The following is a 21,949-nucleotide window of genomic DNA, read 5'->3' as shown; positions in this document are numbered from 1 at the left end:
GTGACCGACATTCATCAAGGAACTCCACAGCTTCTAATATGCGTATGCCACGTCCGTCATCGCCACCTTCTATCCCTTCCACGCCAAGCAGATCAAAACCAAGGGCTATGGTGCCAATGGTAAGGAAGCGGCGGAGAGTGCAGGTTCTGATTCTTCCGGGGCAACAGCTCGGCCAGATGGGAGGCGGTTCTCCGCAGCCCTCTTCTGGCTGACCAACTCTGGGCTGTCCAGCAGGCCCACGATGCGGCCGAGAGGCTCGGCCTTCCGGTTCCCACGTGGGAGCGGCCCACTTCGTGAAGACTCACGACCTGCAGGACTTCATTAAAGTTTTACCATACCATACCATACCATACCACACTACCTATGACTTCAAAGGCACAGCGACAGCATAAAACTTGTTCTAATAGCTTCCGATAAGTTGTTAAAGCAACACCGGAAGGTTGTCGTCGTGATGATGTGACTGGTTGATGTGCTTACGGTGTTTTTCACTAAGCTGCATACACCGTCAGCTCAAAGAGCTTTAAAAGTACTGGACGCTCTGCATTCAGTGCTTCCGTTCCTTCGGTAAACATTATGGCTTTTTGTGCTAGAAGATCCTTGAACCGTGGCACGGGAAGCAACCAGAAGATCCCTGCAATACCTCAAGTTGATAAGTTTATACCACGCGTGTGCGCGCAACTAGTGCTCCTTCTCTCCGATCCCTCTCTTTCTCTTTTCGCCCCTACATCTCCTTTTCTCAGCGCAGGGTAGCAAACTAGACGCGCGCCTTGTCAAATTTCCTGCCTTTCCTCTCCTCTCTTTCTTGTCCTCCGCCACATCTGGTCACAGCTGCTTCTGAAAAACCGGGATGACGAAGCCCTACAGTTTTGGTAGTTGGTTGGGTCTAGCAATAACCTCCACCAGCGTAAATTGCAAAGTAAAATAGAAGGAAGAAAAAGCATCCATACGCTTCTTTTTTACTTGTTGTGCTGGGCTGAACTCGCACTAAGCCAAGAGCTTAAAATGAATGCTACTGCATATGATGCTGGGGTTCTTACATCGTTGCACTCGATTGTACGTATCCGCTGCCGCGAGGTAAGAAAAATTTAGTGACCATCCAGGTAAAGTAGAAACGTGGCCTGTGCTTTTCTTTGGTGCTGTTTTTCTCAACATAGCCAGATAAATCATTCGCCGCCAGGAAAAGAACCGGAAAAAGGAAACGTTCACAAAAGTGCGTGCTGAGTCGAGGAAAAGGCGTGCTCTCTGCTCCTCCACGCAAGGAGGTTCGAAATGAAATTATGGCTGGGCTGAGAGCGCGATACCGTGGTGACCGGTCGCGCGGTGACACATGCTCGACGCTCGCACTCTTTACGGGCGGGCTCACTTTTGGCGAGTCCCGGAGCCTGAGCAATCGCATACTCCCTTGTCGTGCGGGAGGACGGCCATTTTTCTTTCCCACTCACGAGGACGGAGTCCAAGGCGTGCGGCTGCACGCAAGGACAAAGCACAGTGTACAAGTGGGGAGGGCGAAGAATTTACGCGGCTAATCTCGCGCGACGAAGCGCGAGAGCACACACGCACTCGTGCGCTCAACCGACAGCGCTGTCGCCTCGCCCGGCGAGCAGCGGTGGCAGGATACACGCGATCAAAACGGGGGTGCTCCAGCAGCTTGCCTCTCTGCTAGAGTAAGAGGACAAAGAAATCACGAGTGTCGGAGAATGTGGAAACGAGAGAATGAAAGCCTCTACTGAGGGAAAGTCAAATGGCACCACGGAAGTATTCGCAACGCGCGTCGAAAGGTGTATGGAGGGGAGAAGGAAACACAACATGGCGAAGACAGAAAAAGGAAGTTTTAAAGAATGAGAGATTCTGGAAGTGCTGCAAGACAAAACAGCACGATTTATCTGAGGAAGAAAACAAAGCTACAATAAAGTGAAGTACGTGGACAAATCGTTCTGCGAGAATCATCGAGCTTCTCGGTGACTGCTTGCGGGTGCTGCCAGTGAAGCAATTCTCGTATTTCTGCAAGGCGCGCAAAGCAATAAGTGAACTCCTGATTTCCAATAATAATATCCGTGGTATAGGGAAGCGAGGAAAACTTCTTTACTGCCTTGATGTCACTCGTGTTCATACATGGCTTTTCACAAGTATCCAAGTTAAGGGCACTTCTGGCGCCGTAAAGTCCATGGCAGGTATCTTCATCATGCTTAGGTTAATAATGTTTGGGTCGCAGAACTCACCAGAAATAAAGGATTTATTGTTCCCGCCCTCAGATGAGGCACCTTGCAGTGTAGTTTGCGCACGACTCGATCCTGCGCCATCTACTACAGGAAATCCGGGGTGGCCAGTAGCCCTTTGTCATTATGCACCTACACTTAACTTTTTTAGTGTTAACAATAGCGCCAGAACACATCGGCTAGTGAGGGGTGGAAGCAAAATAGAACACTCACACCAAACATTCGTCAAAATTCACAGTATAATTTTTGACCGCTTATAACGAGATAAGGATGTCTGTGATGGTCAAGCGTCGATGTGCGCGTGCTGCGCATACGACTGCTCATGTTTACGATCGCGATCATAAGCCCAGTCATTCGTGAGCTTGAGTTTGACAAACGGCGCTACGCAGCACTCGGGCGGGCGATGACGCCTTGTTCGCTGTGAACGACGCATGCTTCATTTTCATCGCCTTCCTAGCGACCGGTGTCAGCGACGCTAGGGGGATAAATGAAAACATCATAGCGTCGTCTGGTAGGCGCAGTGTGCCTATACGGGTAGACAACGTCTGAGTCGTTATGACGTCATTGAAGCTGTCCTCGTGTAGTTGTCCCCATATTATTCGCCGTCATGGCTTCGTTGTCACCACACCATTGTCGAATGTCTTGGCGTTGTCGCTCGCCCAGTTACACTTGCTTTAGTGGCACTTGTTATTTTCTGTTAATTCGCTTAAAAAATTAATTATGGGGTGTTACGTGTCAAAATTACGATCTGATTATGAGGCGCGCCGTAGTGGGGGACTCCGGTTTCATTTAGGCTAACCGGGATTTTTAAACGTGCACCCAAAGCACGGCACACGAATTCTTGTGCATTTCGCACCCATCGGCCGCCGCACCTGGGATTCAGTGTTCATTGGGGTATTCAGGTCTTCCGAATATAGTGTCTTTCATGCGAAATGATTGTTGTGATCATGTTGATCACCTTTGAAAGGGAGAAAGAAATGCGTTTGCCAAAATTTCCCTTGAAGGCGCTTAAATGTGATCGAAGATTGCTTTTCACTTTTTTGCATGGATGCATTGGTATATGCAGAGTGTGTCAGTTAACGTAAAAAAATTTTAAAATAGTAGCAGTTCTACATATTATTGCCCAAACCATACTACATTTTGTGATGAGGTGGACTGGCAAGCTAAGAAACGGTAATTAGCAAACTGTAACACTAAATAGCTAAGCGCCAACTATTCTATGAACAAGTTAATACAGCATATCGAGAGGCAACCAAACAGTCGTTTCTAAAATTGCGGGGCTTTTCCTTTATCCTAGACCTAAAGGTGAGATCGCAAGACACGGGCTCTAAAAAAAGTGAGACAGCCATTACCACTTGCTTGCACGCAGTGATCCTAATGCCCTCAAACGTTCCCCATATTAATCACTTCACAATGATGATACAAGCAACACGGTAAAAAATAGGTTGTAATTAACGGTGATGGATCAAATAGAGCGTCCTCGGCCACAAATTTTACTTCAGGAAGTGACACGGCCACGCCAGGCAAGATAACGATAAAACGCACATAGCAACTTCTGAGGTCTTGTCAGGGTTTTCTCGACTTACTTACTGCTTACTTACTGCTGCACAATGAACTAGGATCCGGCAGCCAGCTGCGATGCTTGTAAGACAATGACCGTAGTCTCGGAACCAATGTTATTGCTTACGCCAAATTTGTACGTTAGATCTGCTTGTAAGGTAGATTGTTCGCTAGAAAACTAATTGTACGAAGGCATTAATGTCACTGCGAGCAAGCGCGTAAACACGTTGCAAATATTCGAATTTCCCGTTCTTGGAGACCGCAAATATGAAATCCTAAAGAGCTATAATCATGGATACAGACTGATCGGATGTTTTTCAATATGATCTGCACTTTTAATTTAATTGAAGGTTTACATCTTCATTGGCAAATGTAAACGTTACTTAATTATTATTTGTTGTTCACCAAATTAGACTTATCACAAGAAAACTGTCACTTGCTCAAGAGGAGAAGGCAAGACCGGGATAAATGCGCTCGGGTACCATGCATGTTTTTTCAATGCTTGGCACAAGTCATCTGAAGTAGCCTGCACATACAAATCGCACACGTGAGCCAATACGCCCTGCAAAAAAGAAGAGAAACTACAACCCAGCCCAAAGTCAGAAATTTCGCACCACTGAACTAAACTTCTGACGAAGTAAAAGCTAAAACGGAAACAACATATGCAGCTTCATCAAAATACTCGCTACACTACATGCTAAATACCGCCCTACTTTAAAGAATAGAAGGAAAAAGTTAACTGCAATGCATCAAAAGCGAGCGCCGGCACACTTTATTCTGAGAGCCACAGTGTGTACAAGTTCAATTACCTGTAATTCAAAGAGAATGAATTATGTTGTGGGCCAAACGAACGTCTCGAAGGGCCGTGAGATTACGCCTCCGTTTCTTAAATATTCTTTTTCATATTCAATATCTTGTTTCTTAGTTATTGAGTTTCCTATCTTCTAAGTGGTCATCTATTACTGATGATGTTGGAAAAGAGGCTCGTCTGTCATCCCAATTCTCGCCCCTGAAGTGCGCGGCGCATGCAGGCATAAAATTTTCCACTGAAAAGATTCTCGATGCTCAAGCAGAGAGGCTTCAGGTGCTTCCTCCCATCTTCTCCTGGGAGTCTAAAAAAATGTAATTCAATTCTGGGATTTTAGGCGTCAATATTCTTGGAGCTGAGCCCCATCCGTAGAAAGCGACGTGAGCTCTTCTTCAGTGCAAGAAGGCACACTTGCGTGCCGAACTATAGGCACGCTGCGTAGTTATTGGAGTAATCTGAACTCCCGCTTGTTCTCTCAGACTATTTGATTGTTCCCTCTTCATGATTGTAGTGGCCCAACTTGTCAAATTCTAGTGAACGTCGCGGCTATTTCTTCCCTTTCTTTCTCGAAGCCTAGGGGCGCCATGACATTCATTTATCATCGTGGTCACGGGCGATTACAAATCGATAAGCTTCCTCTGACTTCAATAAGAAAGCTGCAGCTCATTAAAGCGATTAATACTTTTGGGCTACTTCACGGAGCTTTTGCTCTTGGACCATCTAGATTTTCCGCAATCACACATCTCGGGGGCCATGCGCAAGTGTCGCGGCGGCGCCTCCAGGTAGCGCAGTGTATCCATTAGGAAGCGCGAGAGAGGAGCCCGGCTGTAGCACACTGCTCATGCGCACCGGCGCGCCGCCAGTGTCATTTCGGAGGTCAAGCAAAGGTCTTCACGCGGACATCACATGGACGCCTTTAAATGGCCCATAGCGTCCAGAGGAAAGCTCGAGAGTGGAGCCCCACCACAGCAAACACCTCATATATGGCACGCTACGGTTGTAGCAATGCGCTAATGGTGCCACTACATTGTGTACATCTTAATCGCATTCAGTTTCATTTTCAGTTTCAGTTTATTATTCTTTCAAGATACATAGTTGGTTCTTAATAGCATAATAATCGAGGGTCCCAAAGTCAAACGACTGTAGCGAGACCCTCGGTTAACAAGAAGATCGGTACAAAACAATTAATTATTACAGCAGTGTAAAATTACGCAGTATGTAAGTAGATACAACCTGAGCAAAGTAGAAAGGAATACATTCAATCTTTATGCAAGGATCCATACATTAAACATAAAAAAAATGGCACATTACCAATCTAAATTGTTATAACCTCTTCAATAAATGAAGTACACACTTTATATACAAAGTAGGTTAATCAGGACTACTAGTTATGCAAAATGAAATTGTTAAGCTCATATTTGAATGCATGCAAAGATGATGATTTAATAGCATGGGGTAAGTCATTCCACAGTTGTATCGCTGAGAAGGAGGAAGTCATTTTGACAAAATTCGTGTTCTGATTATGGGCAAACGTTGTGCTATTGGTATTCGTGAACAACCTAGAGTCTAATAATTGAAACGCGAGCTGTTTGTTAAGTATCTTAAATATAGTGATAAGTAAACGAAATTTAAAGAAGCCAGATATATGAAGAATTAAGCTTGAAGGAGCGGAGCAGCATTAGACTAAAAAGAGCTGTTGGTAATAATGCGAATGGCCTGAGTCTGAATGTGCTGTATGGATGAAAGGTGACAGTTATATGTATTTCCCCACGTAGTAATGCCATATGTAAATTGACTATGTATGAGGACAAAGTATAAGGACAATAAGACGTGAACAGAAAAAAAAATGGAGGAGATATAATGAAAGCTTTTATACCAAAAGCAGTTTTTTGCCTAACATTAACAATATGACTACTAAACTTCAAGTTAGGGTCTAATTTTATGCCAAGGAAAGTTACACTATCGGCCGCTGGGATTAAATGATGGCCTATGGATACTTGCGGTAGATAAGGGAGAACTTTTTGAGATGATTTCAAAATCATGAACCGAGTTCTAAGCGGGTTCTAAATTAGGTTGGTTAGAGAACACCGTTGAATAACTTTGGTCAATTCGTTGTTCATTTTTGTGATTAGCGTTGTTAACGATTTGTGTGACATGAAAATGGTGGTGTCGTCATCGTAAAGGACAACGTTAGGAACATTAATGCAATCAGGTAAATCATTAATGTAGATACCAAACAATAAAGGCCCAAGTAAGAAGCCCTGCGGTATTTCTTGATTAATGAACTTTACATTTCAGTAAACGCCACCTATGCAGACTGATTGTTTGCGATGAAGTAAGTACTTTAAAAAAGTTAAAGGTTAAATTGTTAAAGTTAAAGTTAAAATGTTAAGATTACAAGAAGGGGAAACATTAGGTTCAATCTACACGGATTTCCAGTTCAAGACATTTAAGGACAAGTCAAACTTATGCTTGTACTTAATTTCAGACGATATAGATATAGCCGAGCCACCGTAGCGACCAGAATCACGGTGACAATATCCTGAATTGTGCGAGCGAAAACCATACAGACTACCATCACAGGAGCCTAACCACGTTTCAGCAATACAGAGAAATGAAAAAGAATGACAGAGCGATTCAGAGAAGACAGCAATGCTGTCATGTTTTTCGCACAAACTACGTGCTTTGATGTGCAGTAACGAACAGGCAGAATTAGAGAGGAACGATTTTGTTTCCTCAGGTGAAAGCAGTGCCATGATGATATAAAACAAAGATTATAAAATAGGAAAGATAAACTGCAGAAATCAGCGTCAAGTGAATACGCGAAGATCAGATTCCGCATTTATCCAAACGACCCTGCTGTCATCAGACTTGCGGGCCTTAATACGGCAATTCTCAGTCCAGAGCAACCTTCATTTCTCTTCCTTTTTTTTAGAGCAAGCGCTTTGCTAAACAGCTTGTTATTGGTCATAGTAAGATATTTGTTGACAAAAACATCACTATCATTACTTCCACGCATCCCGATCTGGTACGTACGCAAACGCGCTTTACACGCTTTGCTAAGGAATTCATTTTGCTTTTAGCGTGAACAGAAACGCGTTATGGTGCTTCTTTCAGCTGTTTTACTGGCCACATGGTGAATAGCGTCAATGTCAGTCGATGCAAGAGGGCATTTAATTACTTCTCCAATGGTTTTCTATATAACTGCGCAATCATCGCCTTGTATACAAGAGACGCCGTTGATTTCAACGTTATTCATGCTCCATATGTGCAATCATCTTGGATAGCTGTTCGTTTTCGGCCCTCAACGTTTTGTTTGAATTTACGAATTCATCAACAGGCGAGCGTGCTGAATCGTATTGGTCCCTCATAAATCGCACACTGTCAACAAGTGAACCAAGATTACGAAGACCCTATCTTCTAGCTTGCGGGAAATTTTAGACACAATAACATCAACAAAGTTATCTAGTTTAGCATGAAGCAGGGACTCAAGGTGCTAAATTTTCTTGGCCAGCTCAGTATTAGTAGGCATATTGCTTAGCAAGCACAACCACAAGGCAACACTTATGGGCAACAGCCACAGGTGAGTACACAACATGGGCGAAAATAATATCAAAACCAACCTGAAGCGGAGAGAACAGATTCTTAGTAGGCGTCCAGTTCCTACGACCGCTGCCCAAAAAGTGAACGGATGCTTTGGTGGCTCCCTCGTATTCCCCCCGACAGCTGGCGCATGCGTACTGGTGTCCTAGGGCAGAAATGCGGCAAGTGCGAGCAACGGAACGCTAAAGGCCGCACAAGGCGACAATTGCGAAGCAGATGTCACTCTTCCGATAGCCACGTAGAGCAGCCGCAGTTGGGCACAAGAGAAGGCGTAGCAGGGTGACACGTGCAGGCACGAAGTAGCAACTGCGCGCGGTAGAATTAATGCTGCACGGAAGGAACCACTTGCTCGACAGTACCAGTCTGTAGCGGATAGAACAGAATCTTAGTAGGCGTCCAGTTCCTACGAATGATGCCCAAAAAGTTACCGTCGATAACCATCGTAAGATGGGTTCTGTCGAAATAATAAGATTCTGGGATTTTACGTGCCAAAACCACGATATTATTATGAGTCACGCAGTAGTGTGGGACCGAGGAATAATATTGACCAGATGGGAAATTTTTTTACTTGCGCCCTATAGTGCATTGTACACAGGCGATTTTGCTTTTCGCCCTTATCAAAACGTCGCCTTCTCTGCTGCCGGGATTTCCTCCCGCACCCTTGCGCTTGCCGGCGCAATGCCGTAACTTCTAAAATTATGGGGTTTTACGTGCCAAAACCATTTTCTGATTATGAGGCACGCCGTAGTGGAGGACTCCGGAAATTTCGACCACCTGGGGTTCTTCAACGTGCACCTAAATCTAAGTGCACGGGTGTTTTCTCATTTCGCCCCCATCGAAATGCGGCCGCCGTGGCCGGGATTCGATCCCGCGACCTCGTGCTCAGCAGCCCAACACCATAGCCACTGAGCAACCACGGCGGGTTGCCATAACTTCAACATCACCACGGCACGTCCGAAATTTTTTATTGAGTGGCTGCTTGAAGGGATCACTGGTGTGAAAATGTCTCGTATAACATATAAAAAAGGACGAAATATAACAACTCTCACTGTCAGACTTTCTGAACGCTGTCCAACTATTCCTGTCATACGCAATGGGTGACAACAGGCAGGTCACGATTGCAGCGGTAAGTGTCCCCGAAAATGTATATATGCGCCAAGAAAACCCATTGACCAAAAGCAGTTCAATGGAGTATACCAAAAAGTTTTTTTTCATTGTGTAAAGCCTGAAAAATGTCAATTTTTTTCAAAAAGAACTGTCCTGATGTCTATTACGAGCAAGAAACATCCCCTCAAGCTTCTGTATCGTACATTGATGTTTCACTTTCAGAGGCCGCGCAATACAAATACTTAGGTCTCTGGGTACCTAATTATTTCAGGTGGACTAAACATGTTGAAAAAGTAACAGCAAATTTTGCTGAAAACAATTTTGATCCGAAAGCATCAAATGGCCTGGAAAAAACTTGGAGGACGCTTAAGCTTCGCCTTCAAGAGTGGAACGCGATAGCGTTATCGCACCCCGTTCGCATCGCCCACTCATTCGCTTGGTATGCTCTTGAGTTACAGAAAGACGAAACATGCGCCTGAGCAATCGGAACGAACCAAAGAACTCGGTGTCTCGGAGGGAGAAATGATCGTGATCAGCACGGACAGCCGGGCCGAGACGCGCCATGAAGGCCGACGCGATCATGGGTCTGACGCCTCGATGGGATCGTCCTCTATCTCGCTTGGGAGCACCACGCAGATGCATGACTCTTCGCTAGCAGCACGGCGCACATCGCAGGGGACGCTTTCCCACCAGACGCGCAACGGCGCATCGATCACGTCAGAGGCGTCCCGCATCGGAGGCTGCACCTAGGAATCGCGCTGTGAGCGTGTAGTGATTATAAGGGTGAAGGGAAGAGAGAAGTGCAGTGCCGTAACTGTCTCTCAAAGGAGGACACCTCAACAGCACTGCACAGGGTAGGGGAAGTGGGAAGGAAAAGATTAAGAGAGAATGAAAGAGAGCGGAGAAAAAAAAAAGAAAAAAAAAGGCAAGAGGGTTGAAAAAGAAGAAGCAATGCGGGGCTTATAGCCGCGCTCTCAGTTGAGTTTCGACAAAAAAGTCGAGAAGGGCAGCAAACGCTCTCTTGGCGATGGAGGCGTGGGCTGCGGGAAATAGTAGTTCTGTCTCCGTGTTGCAGGGTACTTCGCTACGCGTTTACCTACGACTTCTGTAATTTACATACTCATAATAACCGATATACACCACAGTATAACTTTCTACGGCATGTTTCTAAGGCAACACCGCATTAACTAGAGGCGCTTTTGTCCCACTTTGCAGCAGTGAACTCATGGCTGAGTGGTAGCGTCTCCGTCTCACACTCCGGAGACCCTAGTTCGATTCCCACCCAGCCCATCTTGCAAGTTGTTTTTATTTATGAATTGCCTTCCGCTATTTTTCACTCACGGCCAACGCCGCCGACACCGGCTTTTCTGCGACACGAGCCCCTCAACGCCAGTGTATGTCGTCTGAACCAGAGAAACGGCACCTACATTTTCCATTGCCTGCGACGCAACGTCTCGTGCAGCCCTCGACGAAGCAGAGGTGACGAAAGGGAACACCTGCTGCGCACTGGCGCGCTAAGTATTGCGTGAATGGAAAGGGCATCGCCGCAATGCCACGTAGCCTTCCCTCTCGGTGTCGGACGCCTGTGTTATCCACGCGTTCATCTTCCACGCAAGCCCTCGCCTGCGTTTTATCTTAGCCACGGTAAGCGCTACAAAGACATTTAAAAAAACTCGAAAGGAAAAACATTGGAGGCAGTGAGTTTCGAACCTACGACCACATGCTCAGAATCCCCACGTCTTACCAGCTGGCTTCCTACAATATACTAGAAATACCTCTCACGCTGCAGTCATTGACCCACCGTTGGAATGATGGGAAGTACATGGACTTGTCTGATCTTCATATTTGTGGATTCAGACGTTCTTGCGGCTTTGTATATAGGGCTTTAGATGATTTCACTGTCGTAAATTTCCGAGCAATCTATACTGTTCAATGTGCAGAAGACGCCGCGAACACGCACACTCGCTATGAAATGCTTCTCGAGGTGGCCAAATCGAAACGCGCCAAGCGTCTGAAGGCAATGGCATGCCCGCAATAAATTCATAAGGGCATTTCACCTCACTTGTCGATGCATGCGCCCATGGCTTAGTGGTTTCAATATCAGGCTTCTGTGATAGAGGGCCTGTGTTTGAATCCTGCCGTCGGACAATTTTAATAATGTTGATTTAATTCTTTATGACGCAGTACATTGTTGAAAATGATTTGTTTACAAAGTCACAAAGCCGCTTGAGGCCAGAAAAACGAAGTTTACGCAAATCCATCTACCTCGCATAATTCCCATGCTGGTACAACCGCTCCTATTGGGGCTGCACCAGAGTTCCCTCTAGTAATTGTTGTATGAAACCCTATGGGATAAACCAGCGTCTCAAGGATAGCAGGCCGGCGCGCTCTGCATGACGACATCATGTTAGATGGGCCAAAATTGCCATTGCCAAGACCGGCGTGACGAAAGCGGTGACGTCAGACTCCTCATTACTTACTCGGGAGCGTCCTCATTAAATTCTATCGCAGTCGGGCAAGGTAGTATTTCGTCATGCATCGAAGTGCACCGGCCTTGTGCTATCTAGGAGGCGCTGACCAAACGTCTCAATGCATTCGCTTGCTCGCGAGGAGTTCGTAACTCCAAGAACCGCTCAGCGACGTTTAATTGGACATTAATGCTTTTAGACTCACAACTCAAAAGTTGTCCTTAGGTGTCCTCTGATTTTTCAATGCTCTAGTATTAAGGGTCCCGTGTCGCAGATATTCGGTGTCAGCGTCTAGCGTCGACTGCATTTCGCGAAAATTTTTTCCGAACCACGCATACCCAACCCCACAGGCCCTCCGTGTTCCGGCAAGAAATTACTGAACTAATTGAATTTCTGTCAACGTAAAATATGTCAAACAAATCATAAAGTACGACTTGCACACAACCTACGGACATGATAGAGTCAGATTGTAATTTGAATATACGGGACAACCTAATTCTTTTACGTGGAAATCAAACACAAAACCCTTTCCAGCGTTTCTATCATGCATAGAGCGACGTGCCCGGTTCCTTGCAACACCTCCAGATGGCACTCGCCTCCGCGCATCCCGGCCGCGCTTCCACCAGAAAGCTAGCTTTCATGCATAGCGTTCGCCACCAGCGTTTACCGGTAAACACAACGGTTACATAAGCTGCAGTTGCCGGGAAACGCGAGAAGCAGCCAGGGATCTTTGAATGCTATCGCGTTACACTCTTGAGGGCGATCTTCAGCATCTTGCATTTTTTTTCTTCGAAGAGAACTTGAACATATTCACGGACGATCACTTACCGCGATACTATCGCGTTTGTGTGAAGCAGTGCTTCACACAAACACCGGACGCCCAGCCAATCAGTTAAACTGGTTTTGCTCATTCAAAACGCGCGCACTGAAAGTAATATTAATTGCATGAAGCGATTGCGTCCCTGTTAGCTAACTTTTTCGTTATAGCTGGCACTATCAATGGAGCCAGAATTTTAATAAAAAGCCCGCTCTTGCTATGTTACATAAACTACTTGGATGCCCCGGTATTTTACATATATATCTCTTTAGTTCTCAAAGCCCACTGCGCGAATGCAAACGATGACCAAAAAATATATACGTAAAATGTCCGCAACGCTTGTCTTTATATAGAAATTTTCTTTCCTTCTATTAAAAATGATAGTTCTTCTGGGGGAGCATATATGTTCCTAGGTACTACGAAGCTACTGTAATTCTTGATATTTTGGACCATGCTTGAATAATCTGTGACCCGTTCAGTAAAACTAGCATAGATAAACTTGAACAAGTGCGAAAGAAGGCTGTTCGCATTATTTGCTACACTTTCGCACGTACCTCAGTAACAAAATGATTAGAAAGATGCAAATTTTAACCCATAGCACAAAAAGTCGTACGTTCCGACTAAGATTTCTATAACCTATACTTTAGAATGTTATAAAACAAAGTCCACAAAATCTGTCTTCATTTTTTTACCAGGTACGCCACAAGGCACACGAGCTGACATTAACCCCTTTTGGACCAAAAGGAACTGTTTCAGATATTCTGTACTTTCCTCAAACTGTTGATGAATGGAAGGGTGTAACAAACATTCAAGTCCTACAATCTACAAAACCATTATTTGTGTCACATTTGGGGTAATGAGTGCTGGTTACTTTTTGTACGTGACAATGAAGTGTGTTTTCCTCATGCTTGCTACTTGTTCATTTTTTTTAACTTCCTGTAATCTGTACATACATTCTAATATGTTATATACAACCTATCGTAACCTACGTATGTATTTGACACCCTGCTAGATTCCTAATAGGAAATAGCAGTACAAATAAATAAATAAATACTTTCGTCCATGGTCCCCTTCTCCTTTCCTATTATTTTTATTCATATCCTCACACTTTCAGTTTCCTCGGTCATTTCCTTGCAGCAAAAACCGGTCGCTATTGGTAGTGCCGAAGAACGTTGGACAAATTGGGATAATGATGATCTCAGAGCACCCCACGAAAACCTATAGGGCTTCATCAATGTAGCCTGGAGCATGAGTCGCTGCTTCTGCATGATGTGCATCTCTTGCAACCTGTGCGAGTATTTTCAACGCTCAAGATAAAAGCCAGGAGATAATGCGTTTCTCCATGTTGTTTGAGAGCTTCCGCAAATTACATACAGTAGCACACACCGTCGCACAAAGATTTATTTTGATTTAATTTATTTGTGAGTACTGTCAGTCGTAAGGCTGTTACAGGGTGAATGCAAACAATACAATTTAACAAGTGCACACAGCCACAAGTACAATATTTATACAAACTTAGTTCAATCAACTCAAAACCAACAACCACTATAAAACGATCACCCAGTGGCTATGTGGATACAGGCCGCAAATACAACATAATTACCGATCGATAGTCATAACAGTGCGATAAGTTTCAGACCCGTGAAAATTGGAACTCCCGCAAAGACATGACAAGAAAGACCAGATAACGGCAAGAATTTCTATTCGAATAGGTAACAGCCCAAGCAATGTTCGAAATTGAGCAGGTTATCTGCTCGTAAGAGGTCCTGAGGCAGGGTATTCCATTCAGCTATTGTTCTTGGAAAGAAAGAGCACTTAAAGGAGTTGATTCCGGCCTTCACGGGTGTAATCTGATCTTTGGGAGAAGTTCGCACAGCTCGCGAGGAACGCTGCTTCAAGTAGGGGCTTGTGTTTAGGTTGAAGTGATTATTACGCAACAGATAAAGAAATCTTATTCTGGCGAACTTTCTTGGGTTTGAAAGTGAAGGTAAGTTTAGCTCACGAAACATGTCATTCACGGAGTCTGTAGATTTATATCTAAATAAAATGATCCCAGCCACCCTTCTCTGAACTTCTTAAATTTTATCAACTTGGTTTTTATGATGCGGATCCCATACGACGCTCGCACATTCCTGTGTTGGACGTACCAGTGCGAGATGGGCAGCTTGTTTTGCTTTTGTGTAAGCAAGGTTCACGTTTCTTTTGATGAACCACAACTTAGTTTTGGCTTTAGAGCATATGTTAATGATATGTGCATGCCAGTTTAGATTTTATAATATAGTGACGCCTAAATGTTTTAAATGGTTGACCCGTGTTAAAAACTGCCCGTTCATTTCATAATCAAAAGAAAATACGTTTTTGGTGTTGTTTTTGATGGTAATATATGATGTTTCTGCATAATTTATTTTCATTTTTGTATGCTTTGCACCATTGAATAATAGTGTTCCAAGCAAAGTTTAGTGTGAATTGGTCTTCTTGTTTTGAGATAACCGAGTAAATTGAACAATCATCCGCGAATAGGCGGACTGTAACATGGGACGGGATGGAAGCTGCCATCTCATTGATGTAACATAAAAATGATATGGAACCTAGAACAGACCCCTGAGGGACACCAGAGCACGCCCCCAGGACGTCAGATTTTGAGTCATTTACCTCCACGAACTGAGTTCTGTTGGTGAGTTATGCTTTTATTCACAACACTACTTCTGTTTACACCAAGGTCAAAGCTTATTAACAAGCTCTTCATGCGGAGCACGGTCAAATGCTTTGCACGTGTCCAAGCAAGTTGCATCCACTTGATCTCTGTCATTCATTGTTTCTAGAAGTAAGGTAACAGTAGATAACTTCAGTTGGAAACCATATTGATTGGTAATTAGCTTCCTGGTGTCTCAAGGTGTTCGGATAAGCACTTTGCCAAGACATGCGCAAGTATTTTGGAACAGGTTCACGTGACAGAAATAAGTCTCTAGTTATCAGGGATGGGCTTGCTTCTAGATATATGTTCAGGTACTATTCCAGCCTATACCTAATCAGTTGGTAAGCGCCGTTGCTCTAAAGAAGCCTTAAATATGACAAGTAAATATTTAGAAACCCATTCAGCGTATCGCTTCGAGCGATCATTAGGAATAGAATCAGTGCCAGGCGACTTTTCTGGGTTTAACTTACGTAGGAGGGAAAATATACCTTCTTCAGACAAAACAGCATCTGGCATGCCATATGGTATTGCGCACCTTCTTCTACTGGAATTCGGGGGCGAAGAAGTAGGAAGGCTGAACACGGAATGAAAATAAGCACTATATCTGTTGGCGATTTTTGATTGGTCAGCAATACAACGACAATCCGTTTTAATGAACCTCATTTTTTTCATACCAGCGTGAAAGGTGACGCTGAAAACGCTGTGGGGAAGCTTTCATAAATTGCGTGAGCTTTTCTGAAAAGTATTCTTCTTTCGCTGCCGCTAGTTTATCTTTGAGCATCAAAGAAAAGCTCGAGATTTCGTTTGTATACTTTTCTCGTTTGCGGTTTCTGCGTTTTATCATACGTTTAAGTTGGATAACCTCATGATTTATCCAAGGATTGTGCTTTCTGACTAGTTTATTTTTTGGGGGAAGCAACATTTGTAGGCAATAGTTTACAATGTGTTTAAACTTTGTCCACAATATGTTGACGTCATCCTCCACATCAAATGAGTCCAAGGATGTTTTCAAAAAGTCCAAGAGGCTTACATCGTCAGCTTTTGAAAAAATGTCTAACACAACTAGTTCACCTTTTTTCATGTTTTGGTGGTCTGCTGCTTTAAGGAAACTTAGACGAGCTTGTGATCAGAGAGCCCTCCTTTAAGGGACACGTCCTATTCAGTTATTTTACTGCTAACAAAAACCAAGTCCAACATTGATTCCGTGAAGATTCCTATCCTTGTTGCATGTTTAACGATTTGTGTGATATAATTATTAAAAGTAATGTCCAGCCTTGCCTCACTGTGTTTAGCATCAATCGTGCCTACCTCAACGACTCCCAAAGGACATATGGCTGATGGTTCCTGCGGTCTACGGGGCTTCACGATAGACTTAAAGAATGTCGCCCCCTACATCTCTATAGTGTACGCGCTTGGTTCGTGCGCGTCTCTCTTCCTCTCTATCTCCCCCTTCCACTCTCTTTCTCTTTTTCTCCCCCTTAACCCTTCCCCACGTGCAGGGTGGCCAACCGGAACTACATCTGGTTAACTTCCCTGCCTTACTCTGTATTATTTTCTCTCTCTCTTGAAATCGCCTGCAATGATTACTTTTGCATTGGCCGACACAGAAGTTCAGAGATAGTCTTGAAGTGACTCAAGAAATATGAGAGGGGTGTTGCGAGGCCTATAAACCGCTGCAATGACACACGAAAAAACGGCAAGGTTCACACTGCACCATATACTTCTGTGTTAGGGCATTCTCTAACCGCAAAAAATTCGATTTCTTCTTTAAAGATAAGTGCGACACCACCATCATGTCAATCACAATCCTTTCGAATCATTTTATAAGTAGGTATTATCTCACTGTCAGCTATTTCAGGACGCAACCATATTTCTGTAACTGCGAGGATATCTGGCTGATAAAGCATAATGATGTGTTGAAGTTGACCAGTTTTATTAAGGAGGCTACGTGCATTGACGTTTATAAACGTGAAATTCCGCTCTTTCGTTCTATGCTGCCACGTTGTTTTACTATCAGTTGCGAGCGCCCGCTCTGCCTTGGTGCCGCAGTGATTTCCTTTCTCCCAGACGAATGCCTCTTTATCAACGAAAATCCTATCATGTTTGAGCCGAATTTTCGCGCCTCTTTCCTTTTCTTGCTTCGCACTATTCAGAGTCTCTAACACTTTTGTAAAGTGGACTGCGAATATTCATTTCATAACGAATAGCCGCGTCCCTTTAGTTTCTTGCAGTTCCCAAATAAATTAATCTTTAAATTTAAATTAAATTATGGGGTTTTACGTGCCAAAACCACTTTCTGCTTATGAGGCACGCCGTAGTGGAGGACTACGGAAATTTCGACCACCTGGTGTTCTTTAACGTGCACCTAAACCTAAGTACATGGGTGTTTTCGCATTTCTCCCCCATCGAAATGCGGCCGCCGTGGCTGGGATTCGATCCTGCGACCTCGTGCTCAACAGCCCAACGCCATAGCTACTAAGCAGCCACGGCGGGTAAATTCATGTTTTCATTGTAGTAAAAAAACCTTATGATCACTGGACGCACTCTGCCCTCGCGCTTCTATCCAAGTCTGTGTATCCGCTCCAAAGTGTTAACTTAGACAACGAGGCGTTCATGGAAGACATCCTGCAGCATTTTCTTCTTGAGATCATCAGTTGTTTCGCTAACAGCTTCGGGTATTCGGAATACAAGAAGATTATTTCGGCGGCTCCGATCTTCCAACTCAGTTATTGTCTTTTGCTGTGAGCGAATAGCGGCTACCATTTCCTGCACCAATGTGTCAAGTTTTTCTTCATTTCTGTGCACATTCGTTAAAGTGATGTCGATTCCTTGCATCTTTTCATTGACCTTTGCCTGTTGTTTAGAAAGAGAATCCTGATTTCTTTAGCTTGCCTGATATCTTCTATTAGCGCTTTCTGCCCTTTCATAAGTTAACTAAGCATCTGCTCGACAGTTTCAAGCCCAGGGTTTGGCTCAACATCCCGGACAGGCATTAATAACAATGATGAAATGCACTCCAGCACTAAACCAGCAGACACTGCCGGGCATGGCAATAGAATGATGAGCCTATCATGACTCCTAAAATTTTGCCATGCTTAATACCCTGTAAAAACACGATAAAAAGTTCAGGCGGCTTCATTCTCGAGACCTCGCCATGCCCACGGGATGGCTCGATGTCGACTGAGCTTAAGCAGCAGGTGCTGTTCGTAATTATTGCTGCAACAGCCATCGTCAGAAACACATGGGCAGGCCCGTTCCAAGAGGCAGCTTTCCAATCAGACAGCCACGAAAGATAATTGTCTTATATGATAACGATTGAGCACGCACTTGGGGCATGATCCAAAGTTGAAGCATGGCACAGGAATGCCTGTGGAAACAGGATAAAAAGTTCAGGCGTCTTCATTCTGGAGATCTCGTTGTGCCCTCGGTATGGCTTTTTCTCAAAGATGCTTTTTTTATTTCTTTACGACACCTTCCTCTCAAATAAATATGCAACTAAACAGCGCGAACGAATTAATAACGTGATGCACTACATAAGCCATGAACTACGGTTAGTTTAGTGACCGCACATACACATTCTACATCAGTAGCAAGAAACTTGTTTCAGCGCATTAAGCGCTCAGACAATTCTCGTCTGTGAGACTGTGCAGCTCATTGAACAGGAACAAAATCCTTTGAAATCACTAGCCTAGCATACGGTTAATGATGTCATTAATATATACATGCATTTGGCTTGTGCGGCCTTTCTGAGAGAGAAAAACGTGAAAATAATCATATTCTTGTGAACCACCCATTGTATGACTGATTTGTCGATCGCTGTAAGTAACTTGTAACGATTATTTTCTTCTGGATTGAATTTATGTTTATCACCCGTCGGTAATGACTCTCGGCCGAACAGGGCGCGGGTAAGCTAGCGATCTAACGAATGGCTAGCCACCGCGCCGAGGAATAGAACTGCAAAAGAATCGTTACGAAATATAGGCCACGCATCTAATTTCCCAGACGTGTGTCACTTTCTTTACGAACCGTGTACGTGAGGAAAACGCCAAAGCAAAAGAAGACTAGTGATGAAATGGAAAATGACGGATGGAAACAAAAGAACACTGAAAAATGAAAACTACAGAAAGGAAACAGAAGCGTGTACAATACTGGGCTGGAAAAGGAGACCTCCAAATCACCGCACGTTCGCATTCGATTTCATGGCCGCGTGACAGATGACTCAGTCGTGAAATACCGCCGGTGACAGCTCCACCGAAACGAAAATTTTTTGTTCGCACGTCGCTTTATGCAGAGTTGGTCACCTGGAAACGAGGAGGCGCAGTGTGGCTCCGTGCATGCATGGGCGCCGTTGTTCGCTGTCGCCGGCGTTTCTTAACGCCCCTGCACGCATGTCTCTCTTGTTTTACCAGCCCTGAGGGTAGCGTGCCATGCGCGCATACGAGAACAAGCAGTGACAGCAGACTCCTGCGGTGTCTATGCGCACGCATGTGCATCTACTTATGCAGCGACGAGAGAGAGAGAGAGGGAAAGAAACGCTGAAGACAGGCGTGAAATGCCCTTAGACTCATTATAAGTGGGAGAAGTGCAGATGGACGACTTATTGACATCTTATTGCCTGCATTTAAAGCGCAATAAACGCAGCACGGTAGCTCGGTTGGTATGACGTTCCGCTGCTAAGCGCGAGGGTGGGATTCCCTGCGGCGGTGCAGCCGCACTTCGGTAGGGCAGTACATGAAAAAAAAAAAAAAAAACACTCAGCTATTTAGATTTAGGTATGTGCAAGCAAAATTACTACAGGTCGTTCAAATCAACTCGGAGCCCCCTTCACTACGGCGTTCCTCATAACTGGGGTTTCATGCATATATATATATATATATATATATATATATATATATATATATATATATGTATCGTAATCGTTGGTTTTATGTTGGTCTTTCTTCTCTTCGAATCGGTGTTTCTTTCTGTGTGTGTATCTAATTTCAATGCCGGAGAAAAACAGACCTTGATGGCGGCTTGAAAAACGTCGAAGGGAGAGGAAGGATTCACCTCCTCTCCTCCGTTCGCTCTGTTCAAGGGAGCTTGTCTTGGGTACTGCCGTGTCTCTTTTCCTTGTTACAGGACGATTATGCCTGGAATAAATCATTCAAAACCGTCATGCTGGTAAGATGTGAGAAAGGAAAGGGGCAAGGAATTTCATGGAAATGCAAGGGAAGAAAATTCGGGTTTTCTTGTTTTGTTGTTTTTGTTTTCACCTATTATGCATAAAACGCTTCGAGAGTTAACTTAGCGAATAATACCGAAAACACGGAACCATATTCTTAACCAACTTTTCCAGTTTCGGAACGTTAAACCCCGCAATTTCCTTTTGGTGTAAGTTTGTTTTCTTTGATACTATATTTAAGTATGAACAATATTGCCACTGAATATAAGCACTTAAATAATTAAGTAATTCAAAATGTAACAGCGGGACTTGGGGCGAGGAGATAAACTGAACAGCTGACAGAGACAAGCACACACTTTTTGTTAAAGACCAGAAATATGCTGGTTTTTTCCTGTAATTTGGACCAAGCATTGCAAGACAGTCACACATTACGCGGATGACACCGACAGCATTTTGTTCTTATGTTGCACAAAGTGTTTCTTTTTTTTTTGAAGTTCGATTAATTAGGCCATTGACTTTAATTACGCAAAATTTGAAATATTTGTTTTAGCACATAAATTGTACTTGACAAGGTGTGCGTGATCATACTTACCTAATTTCTTGACGTTATCTATCACGTGGTAGTATCTTCAGCTCTAAGTAGAAGGCCTGCGGAATATTAAACAAAATTGCGTCACTGCAATCAGGGACGTCTGAATTGTAGCGCCACCAACCATGCTTTGGAAGAACGAAACCAGCAGGCTGGTCAAAAAACAAAAAAAAAAAGAAAGGAAGCGATCAGGAACGACCTGTGCAGGTTAGGCCCGGGCGCCAGACATACCAACATAGCCAATGGTAACCAGTTCGGGAATCAGCAGGACACCAAGTCGTTTTTAGAAGTAAGCATGTTACTTGACGCCTATCTTATCTACAAATATTGTTCACGTAAGTTATTTAAAAAGCAAAACATATGCGTTAAGTCATTAGGCATAATATTTCACTCCAGTAAGAAGTAGTAATTTCAAAATTTAAGCCTATCTCTAGTACAACTTAATCAAGATAGCCGACCTGTTGTCTACGCAAGCTTTAGTGACGCATACTGGCGAAGCCACTCAAATCCAATATGGCGAAAAGCGAATGACAAGCAGCGGCCTCGTGCACTACGCTGCGGAGCGCATTTATTTGTTATTCGTTGCGTTTTGATATAACAGTTTATATCAAAAGAAAGTGCCCCGCATAAAGAGAAACACTTGGTATACTTAATGCGCGGTTCAATTTACTTTGCACTCGCGTCAATGCAGCGGCGGGTATTTTTTGTCCGGAGGGGCTAACAACTTGTTTAACACACCACCTTCACACTTACGAATTTGTGCGGAGTTTTATTAGTCATGCATGCTGAAAGGGTGGGGACGTGTTGGTCTACATCTCTACAGGAAGTGATTCTGCAGACGACGAAGAAAGGGTTGTACGCATCGCAAAGAAAACGTATATTAAGAAGAGAGCTTCTGATTGTTTGCGGGGGCAAGTTAGTG

General features: G+C 44.1%; 1 long non-coding RNA gene across 1 annotated transcript in view; it reads right to left on the bottom strand.

Moving 5' to 3' along the window:
• The window catches only part of LOC140215908 (uncharacterized), a 36,515-nt gene extending 14,958 nt beyond the window's left edge, over nucleotides 1-21,557 (bottom strand). Inside the window, exons 1-2 of the long non-coding RNA XR_011892502.1 lie at nucleotides 21,031-21,557; nucleotides 20,279-20,406 (exon numbers count right to left, since the gene is read on the bottom strand). This is a non-coding gene — a long non-coding RNA (uncharacterized lncRNA). The remainder of the gene's footprint in view (nucleotides 1-20,278; nucleotides 20,407-21,030) is intronic.
• Nucleotides 21,558-21,949: the final 392 nt, after the last annotated feature.

The sequence above is a fragment of the Dermacentor andersoni genome, chromosome 2, assembly GCF_023375885.2.
Source record: "Dermacentor andersoni chromosome 2, qqDerAnde1_hic_scaffold, whole genome shotgun sequence".
Taxonomy (NCBI): Eukaryota; Metazoa; Arthropoda; class Arachnida; order Ixodida; family Ixodidae; genus Dermacentor; species Dermacentor andersoni.
The sequence above is the reverse complement of the archived record's forward strand: the minus strand, read 5'-3'. Positions and strand labels throughout refer to the sequence as shown.